Below are 10354 nucleotides of genomic sequence, written 5' to 3'. Positions count from 1 at the left end.
TCACAATGAGTAAAACCAAAGAATATAGTTCTGATGTGCAGCAAAAGACTGTTGAGCATCACAAAATAGAAAGTGGCTGTAAGAAAATAGCTAAAGAATTGAAAATCCCAATTTTGACCATCAGGGCAATAATTAAGAAGTTATTATCAACTAAAGATGTTAAAAATCCTCCTGGAAGAGGACGTGTGTCTATATTGTCTTAATGGACGGTGAGGATGAAAATTTGAGTGGCCAAAGACTCTTCAATAATCACAGATGGAGAATTGCAGAGATTAGTTGAGTCTTGGGGTCAGAAAGCCTATTAAAAAAAAATCAAACAACCCCTACATCCCCACATGTTGTTTGGGAGGTTTTCAAGAAAAATTCTCCTCGCTCATCCAAAAACAAACTCCAGCATATTCAGCTGTCAGACACGACTGGAACTTCAAACGGCACAGGGATCTGTGGTCAGATGAAGCTAAAACAAGAGCTTTTGGCAGTAAACATGCTAGATGGGTTTGGTGCACACAAGTACCCCATGTGTACAATTTAATATACCATTGGATCTTTAATGTTGTGGGCATATTTTTCTGCTGGAGGTCCTGGACTTCTTATTCAGATACATGGCATCGTGGATTCTATCAAATATCAACAGATAAAAAGTCAAAACCTGACTGCCTTCTGCTAGAAATCTTATAATGGGCCGTGGTTTGATCTTCCATCAGGACAACGATCCAAAACAAACATCAAAATCAACACAAAAATGTGTTAGGGAGCAAAAAATGAAGCTTCTGCCATGACCGTCCCAGTTCCCTGACCTGACGAGAGGAGTGAACTGAAGAGAAGAAGCACCAACATGGATCTGGGAATCTGAAGGATATGGAGAGATTCTGTATGGAGGAATGGTCTCTGATCTCTTGTCAGGTGTTCTCAAAACTCATCAGGCATTATAGAAGAAGACTCAGCGCAGTTATCTTGGCAAAAGGAGATTGCAAAAAGGTATTTAATAAAAGGGTATGAATAATTGTGGCCAACGTGTTTTGGAGAAAAACATTTATTTTATATTGTTATTTTTTATAATTTTTTTCACTTTCAATTCTTTTACTTAAATGAAAGGTTAGGATTTGGCCAATTTTTTGAATGAAAGATCAAAAGGATAAACGATGCAGATTTATTTTTTACAGCCATTTTTGATCATATTTACCAGGGGTATGATTAATTCTGAGTACGACTATATATAACACAAAATAAACCTAAAACGATCCAAAGTTGGATGAGTATTCAGGATATTTTCCAGTATCCATATCACAATTTTATAGGGTTTGGGTGAGTTAGTTTTTCCTCTGACGTACTTTCCTAATTGAAAATGGTGCCCTGACCTCAACTGGGCAATGTCATTTTTTGTTTTGTATCCCACTGACATTTGCCCTGAAATTGAGTGTTTAACTTTTATAAACACTCAATTAAATAATTTTTTTATTTAAAGTTTTTTTTTTTTTTTTTTTTTTTTAAGCTACAGAAACCACAGAAAGGTGTCTAAAAGAAGTGATGATCCCTGTTACCTTGGCTTTATGTTTGTGCTCTCCCTCAACCCTTACATCTTTCCAGCCCTCTCCCTTCTTTTTTCCTCCCTCATTGAACATGCTTTTCATTATGGACATTCAGTTCATATCTGCACAATAGAGCATAGGCCCTCTGCCCCACCCTGGGTCAGCCAGAACCAGGGGCCAGTGCTGCCCTTTGGTGAGTCTGGAGATTTATTCTAATAAGTACTGCGCTTTTGACAGGTTAAAAGCTGACCTCTGCCGCCCGCCAGATATCCAGGTGTCAGCGTCCTTGTGTTCCCTGTCTGCTTTTATCAGCTGGGCAGGGAAATGTAAATTAAAAGAAGCATAAAAATAGATGATGGGACATGTACCTTTCTCTCCTTCCTTTTCCTTGCCTCTTTTTTTTAAATCTCCAGTTGCCCTCTGTGCTTGTGTGCAGGTAGCATCAAATTGAAGAGGCAGCCTGTTATGTTATGTTTACGGAAGTGTTAGGTGTCATTTGACCTGTCAAGTAGAGCATGGTACTGATGCTAGGACCAACTTTATGCATGAAGGATTGAACTATGTTTTCTCTCTGGAAACAAATTATAGGTGTTTCTTCTCTTTTGCTGATAAAGTTGACTGTTTGGCACTGGATCCAGCCGCTGCTAATTTTAATTCTCTTAATTGGCTGAAGGGGGTGGATTGGAATCCACTGCTGCTTCAATGTATATGTAAGAAAGGATTATAATCAAGGTATTAATCAATATTTTTTTCCTTATAAATATCAAATGAGTTGAATGACTTCTCTGGAGATTTGACTTTGTTATTGAAGTAACCAGTGTGATTACTGAAATGTTCTTTTCATGTATTCTTTAGTGTCTGTATTTGATATTTGAATGCAGTAACAGTGCTTGCCTATTTACTATTTACATTGCTTGTCCATTGCTTCCAGAAATTAAATAGGGAACTGTTTTGTGTTTGAGAAAGGTCTTCAACATGTTAAAACATACAGGGGTCATTGAAGTCTATAGTTTAAGGGACCATTTGTCAGTTAAAGCCTATATTTTCCATTTAGACTAAAGTGTTCTATCCTGAGAGAAAGAACTTGTTATCTTGATGTTTTGAGACGAGACTCCTGTTTATAGTTATAGCCTGGCCAAATCCAACCTTGGAAAAGATGTGTGTCTGTGTTAGTCTTCTTGCTTACAGGTTAAGGAACCACTGGCATTGTAGGAGATTGACTGAGTTGTTGTTCGAGACATGCTGACACCCAGCAACCCAAATCTGCGACCTGGAAGGTCACGACGTGCCTGACTTCAGGGTCTGAGTGTCAGCTGCATAATCAATAGAGATATGCTTCAGTTTATCTGTATATGTGTGGAAAATTACTATGTTTATCAATTTCTTGGCCAATGGGAATCATTCAACCTGTAAGTAATGACGTAGCTTAGACCTTGGAAATGGTATAACTGCTGTGATCTTTGTAACTGTAAGCGGGGCGGCCTACGAACTCCTGTGTGAGTCTTGAAGCTGACTTCTGCTGATGAAACTGCAAACTATCTTCAGTAAAACTTTTCTTCAATTTTTTATAATTCTGACTCCGGGTCTTCTTTCAAACATCTGGTCCATGGGTCCTAAACTGTTAAGGGCCCAGATTGCCCGTATGGTAGATCCGGCCCTGGTTAAGAACCCATTAGCCCGCGCCATCTAGAGTTTTATGACAGAGCTTTGTATTTATCCTTTAGTCTCAGGTTATTCTGCAGCTGCTTCACTTGATAATATTAATTCCATGCCTTCTTCTATTGTCTGATATCCCTATCAGATCAACACCTTGATGGGCTTTGGAACTGGGAAAAATACGAGAACTAAATGACGTTCAGTTCTGTTAAAGCTTCTTGCATTCTTGCTTTCTTGCATTCTTCTGCCAACTAATTTTGTCTGATTCCTGAATAAATGACTCCTATGATCCAGTTATTTTTAGTGAATAAAAAAAATATATAGCACAATCAGTGTGGTCCGATTCCCAAACGAATGACTCTTATGAACTTCTTTTTAGTGACAAAAATATACATCACAACTAGTGTAGTAAGATTACGGAATGAGTGAATTTGTATCCACGTTATGGACTAGAGTCTAGAGTCCACAAAATGAAATTTAAACATGAATCCACATGCTCTGCATTTCTTTGTGTCAGCTGTGCAGTTTAGTTTTCTTTTACTTTTGGAATGGTATGGTTGAGACTGTATCAACAACACAATTAAATATTTTCACACGTTTTGCATCATTTGACAAAATTAGAAGGTGATTTTTACTTGAATGCATATATATATATATATATATATATATATATGTGTGTGTGTGTGTGTGTGTGTGTGTGTGTGTGTGTGTATATATATATATACATATATTTACACACACACACACACACATATATATATATATATATATATATATATATATATATATATATATATATATAACTCCAGCACGTGTGACTCTTGTGTTTTCAGCATCTGCCATCTTATTATGCGAGGACACTCCAAACTGTTTTAGATACACATAGATTATGATATTTTTAAATATCTTTTAAAATTTAATTTATTCCTGTTTTGGCAAAACTGAATTTTCAGCAGCCATTACTCCAGTCTTCAAGTGTCTAAATCATTCTAAAATGTTGATATGATATTTTAAATATATTTATATATATATATTATATATATATTTATTATTATTATTATTATATATATTACTATTGTACAGTAGAATTTTCAATGTAATAATAATGCATCTTATTAAAACATTTTGTTAAGGAAAATCATAAATCTCTGATTTTAAGCCTCTGTTGTGCAGTACTTAGTTTGCAGAAAAATGAAAACAGATAAATATTAAAATTTCATTTGATTTGAAATGATTAAAGTTTTATTCATTCTTTAAATTACCACAGTTGATAATACATTTTTGTTAAATCATAAAACAGAATCCAGAAAAATTTAAACAATTTATTTTTTTTAAAAATGTTAATTTGTTAAAGATCTTTGAATTCAATTGATTAAAAATCCTTTATATTTAAAATGTAATTAAGCCGTTAAAATAGAATCCAGAAAAATGTTTATGGAAAACAAATTTTGCAGAAAATAAACAGAATTTAGGAAAAAATTTAATACAGTTGAGAAATTTCATAGAGCCCTACTGAAAAAGTTAGGATGAATCATAATTCCCATCTTGATAACAATAAGATTTTCTATGCTTCTCCATCCCTTGTTATCTTCCTCTGATTCGGTCTCTTTCACTAAGTGGATCAGGCATAACATTGACTAAACGGTTTGTTGCCTTAATCATTACAAAATTCCAGATCTAATTGTGTCGTTAATCTCTCAGATGATGAGTGTTTTTCTTCTTCCTGACGTCTGATGTTTGTAATGATGTTCAAATGGACAGAAGGTGATTTAAGGCTGGTATTATGCCAAGGACAAAGGATAGCTGACTCTATATGATGTGCTGTTTTATTCAGTGCTTGTTCCTGTATGTTTTCACAATGCTTTGGATGTTTTCTTTGATGTGCGGTTCAGACATATCAGGGGATATGGAGTTTACCGTGTGTTTGGGCGTGTGTTTGTTGGGGTGGGTGGTGGGGCGTTCTTTGTGGTTTCTGATTTTGTTTCTGTATGTTAATAGATTTAAGTGGCACATCTTTGAAGTGCCTACCAGGAGGTCTGCGAGTGGCTATATCGTAACAGCTCACAGATGCCATTGTATACATGACTGTTATTGGTTTAGCAGAGCAATCAGCCACATCCTTGCAACATGGAAGGAAAGCACCACTATAGAAAATTTGGACAATCTGATAAAACCTCAAGACATCTGAATAGATCTGACATCCTTACAAATCATTTATTGTATTTATCACATTTTCCCATCCATTTTTGTTAACATTACATGTTTAAGTGAAGAATTGATTTTGGAATCCATGTTTGGTTATTTTATCCATGAGTAGATGGTCAAATGATGACCCTTGCTTCTGGCTATTGGTTACACGCTGTTAATGAAGTCCCAGAATTGGAGATATTCATTTGAAGTTATTGAAGTTATAGGGTAAACGTACCTATTAAGCTCAAGTACCCATTAAGCACACTACCATCTTGGAGCTCAGATTATAAAAAGAAACAGCAATGTATTATCCTATTTGATGTATTAACCAATTGATGTGTTTGTTACTATATACCTCCTGTAATTTTAAACCAATCAGACCATTACACACTGAGATATGTGTGTCCATGTGTTCACACTGTCTGGCGGCTATTTTCAAAGCTGTCTGAAAACTTTCACCAGAAGAGGAGCCCCTCAGATGTTCATTTTTTATATGTTTAAACATTTATTTTGAAGAAGTACATCTTCTTATTGCAAAATTAAGAGATTAATGTTTAGACTTTTGAATATTATAACCTGGAACCTGGATGTGGGAAATAATTACAGTTAGATCTAAAAGATAGTTTTAGCAACATAGCCCAGATGCTACAAACATAGCTAGCTTACTAGCTGTATAAGATTGTGTGCTACATTAATATATTACTTCACAGGAATTAATGGCTTGTACTTTTAAATCCATAATATTATAATTTTACATTTTATTGATAGTCTGTGGTTTTAAACTGCTGTAATTTTTAAAGAATTCATATTATTGTTAGGTGAGCTTAAAGGGTGCACTACTATGACAATCACACAGCTTCAGTGTGACATCAATTAGAAAAAGCATAATTTCATAGATATTGTCTTTAATAGTTGTTCATATTAAAATTGGTATAAACTTAATACATTACCTAGATTATTAATTTAGCTAAATATTTTCCTTTAAATTTTAATTTAATATTTATTAATTAAAAAATGTTTTTGCTCCAATTAAGCACAGTGTGTGCTCCCTTTAAGCTCACCCACATTAAACGTCTATGTAAATACTTAATAATCAGAATTTAAATATTAACTGATGGTTGTCACTATGTTAATCTTCAAAAAAAGGATTAATAAACTTATTTTCACAGTCTTAAGATGACAAAAGCTAGACGAAACTATAGTGTATGCCCAAAGATGAAAGAGGCATGTCATACAAAGAAGGAGCCATCAGAAACCTGTCGTATCTGTCCAAGAAGTTTGGAGTAGACAGGAAAGCTCTGACCCAGAGAGTTAAAGGGATACTCCACTTTTTTTGGAAATAAGCTCATTTTACAACTCCCCCAGAGTTAAACAGTTGAGTTTTACCGTTTTCGAATCCATTCAGCCGATCTCCGGGTCTGGCGGTACCACTTTTAGCATAGCTTAGCATAATGAATTGAACCGGACAAGACCATTAGCATCTCTCTCAAAAAAATGACCAAAGAGTTTCGATATTTTTCCTATTTAAAACTTGACTCTTCTGTAGTTACATCGTGTACTAAGACGGACGGAAAATGAAAAGGTGCGATTTTGAGAGTATAGTTCCTAGCCATATCAGCCTAGAAAATTGAAACTTTACATTTTCTGTCGGTCTTATTACACGATGTAACTACAGAAGAGTCGAGTTTTAAATAGGAAAAATATCGAAACTCTTTGGTCATTTTTTTGAGAGAGATGCTAATGGTCTTGTCCGATTCAATGATCTATGCTAAGCTATGCTAAAAGTGGTACCGCCAGACCCGGAGATCGGCTGAATGGATTCGAAAACGGTAAAACTCAACTGTTTAACTCTGGGGGAGTTGTAAAATGAGCCTATTTCCAAAAAAAAGTGGAGTATCCCTTTAAGGAGCACATTGGTTTGTTTTGTTATTTGATTTTTTAATATGGGTTACATAGCTGAACGTGGACTAGTCTAGATGTTGCAATGAGTTTGAATGACACGTCACTATGAATAGGATAGGCTACCTGATCAAATTAAATGCCTTGTTGCTTGATTTTAGTGTTCTGTTTTTTTGTGATTGACTCTGTACCTTCAAATAAAACTTTTTTCAATTATTCCTTAAAAAGGTTGTTTAAAATAAACAAGAATTTTTAATAAAACTTGTTGTGAGCTTATTGGGAACAGGGGTGTGCTTAAAGGGTACAAAACGTACCCATTAAGCACAGCCAGACTTTTTATATTTAATGATGTACATCTTAATTGAAATACTTTTGTCATTTAAAATAAAATGAAATATTATAGTGTGAGAGATTAATATTTTATTTTAAAATAACTTCTTGTACTAAAACCAATATCTTGTGCACTAAAAATGTCTCAATGTAGATTTTGGTGAGCTTAATAGGTACGTTTACCCTATTTGGGTTATTATTGTGATGTACCCTGTAATGACTGTGCACTCAATGTTTTTGGCTGCTTTCTCAGGCTAATGCTGCAATTCATGATCATTTTTTTCACAGCGTAATGCCATTGTTTGCAACCCAGTTTTGCCTCAGCCTTAACTATGTATGCATGTTTAGAGGTGCATGGAATGTTTGATGTTTCTTTAAAAAAAAAAAAAAGTTATTGGCCAAATGCCTGTGGAGTGACCATTTTCCATTTCTTATGCTTTTTTTGCAGTTATTTGACTCTATCCCTTTAGTTCTGACTGAATAAATTGATCAGCACTGCATGGTAATTTGAGATTTTAGGCCATTAAGTTGCCTCTCCATTGTCGTGTCCATTTCAATTGGCTGGGGATGTGACCAAGATGCGTTTCTATTGGCTACCTGGATAACAGCATCCTACCCCCACTGTCTCAGCAGTTGTCATGGCTGTGAATCTACTTATTTAGGATTCACGATGAGCAGAAAAATAGGGAGGACTCTCGCTGCAAATATCTCCAGTTCTGATCTTTGTTTTGCTATTGATTACATTTTCAGAGTGCCCTCCTGTGGTATGGTGCTCCCTGTGGTGTCTGGGCTGGTAAATTCATTTTGGGACAGAGGAGGCATGCATTAATCTGTAGTGTGTTAAGCCCAGACACATGTCATGCTACCTCGCTCCTGCCGCTTGACCTTTGCTCGAGAAATTCCTTTACAAAGGTCACCAGGTTACCATTGCCCACCTGGAGAGATTCTGGTCTCCTCTAAGTCCTGATACATCCATCACCCTGCAGAAAAGGCTGCTGGTCACAGATACTGGGCCACACTTGTTCTGACTCTATACAGTGGAATACATGATGTCTTGAATTTCAAGGTTACACTGCACTACTGTTCAAAAGTTTGGTGTTGGTAAAAATGTCTAATGTTTCTTTTTCTTTTTTTGTCTCTTATGCTAACCAAGGTTGCATTTATTTGGTCAAAAAAATAAAGTAAAATATGTTATTTAAATTAATAATACTTCAAAATATTACTTTTTAAATATCTTTTAAAATTTAATTTATTCCTGTGATGGCAAAACAGAATTTTCAGCAGCCATTACTCCAGTCTTCAAGTGTCTAAATCATTCTAAAATGTTGATTCGATTCTCAAGAAACACATTTTATCAATATCAATGTTGAATATGTTTGTGCTGCTTAATATTTTTGTAGACACAAATGTTTTTTCCCGTGATTCTTTGAATACAACGTTCAAAAGAACAGTATTTATTTTAAAGTTCTAAATATTTTTAAATCCACTTTATTGCATCCTTGCTGAATAAATAGTATTAATTTATTTTACAAACAAAGCAAAAATCACACTGACCCCATTGTTTAAAATACTAGTGGTAACAAAATATAAATGGGCATTATTTCACATAGATTTTATTTATATTATAAATTTAACCTTAACCTCTTATAAGATTATACATTTATTAAAAAAAAAAGTAGGCCCTATGTGTGTGTGTGTGTATATATATATGTATGTGTATGTTTGTGTGTCTGTAAGAACATTGTTTGATCAGTTTTTAATTCAGTTATGTCATAAATTCTAGATAAATTTGTGTCACACCATCTTATATTGAGTCTTCTATAGAGTATTTTAATTTAGTTCAAATCCAACCAGTGAATCAGTTTCCATCCTTCCTGGTTGTTCATCCATTCTGAATCCACTTGAATGAATATGACATGACAATGAGAGTATTTCTCTACCTTGAAGTGCTTGAAGTCAGATCAAGAAAAAAAGATCGGGGAGACCAAGGATGGACAAAAAGTAGCCAGACAAAGCTCCCCTGAGGAGCCTGGATGAATGAGCTGGGGAACAAGCTTGGTGTCAACAGGTGGGATGATTCTTAGCTATTGTGGCTTCCTTTGTTCTTCTGCCTGCACCACAATAGGATGTCCCCTGTTGGCCCCTGAATAAATATTGCCAGTACTGAGACAGAGGTGCACAGTAGCTGTATTGAGCTTAAGTGGAAATCAATGTTGATCTATTGAGCTGGTGCTGCCAACCCCTGCCTGTAACACAGGTGTTTACGTTAATGGCGATGCTGGCACAATCACACACCCCCCTAAAGGTCAAACGGGAGCATGTTTATCTTGCAGTGCAGTTCTTTGTTGTGGTGCTGTGATTTCAAGCAGTACCTAACAGCTACAGATAATTCTATAAATGAGAAATGGCAATTGGTGGTCACATGAACACAACAGTTCAGAGAAAATTACATACAGCTTTATGTAATCACTGTACTGAGTTTTTTTCTGCACACTGCAACTTTCTTTTGTATTTCACAAGTTTGAAGCAAGGTGCACATCTGATCGTTATAGAATAAGTAATGAAGGCACTAAATGTCATCACAAAGCCCCCCGTAAATCAATCATTGCTAAATTACACTCTCTCTTTACAGTACTACATACTTTATTATTGTAATGAAGAATAACAATGGCTGTTGGTTTAGTAACTAGTATTTCAGTCGTCTTTATTCAGGTTATTTTAAGTGATGCTTCCTTTGGAAGAGTAGATTC

Source organism: Scardinius erythrophthalmus, assembly GCF_964197995.2.
Source record: "Scardinius erythrophthalmus genome assembly, chromosome: 6".
NCBI classification, from domain to species: domain Eukaryota; kingdom Metazoa; phylum Chordata; class Actinopteri; order Cypriniformes; family Leuciscidae; genus Scardinius; species Scardinius erythrophthalmus.
This window is presented reverse-complemented; position numbering follows the sequence as displayed.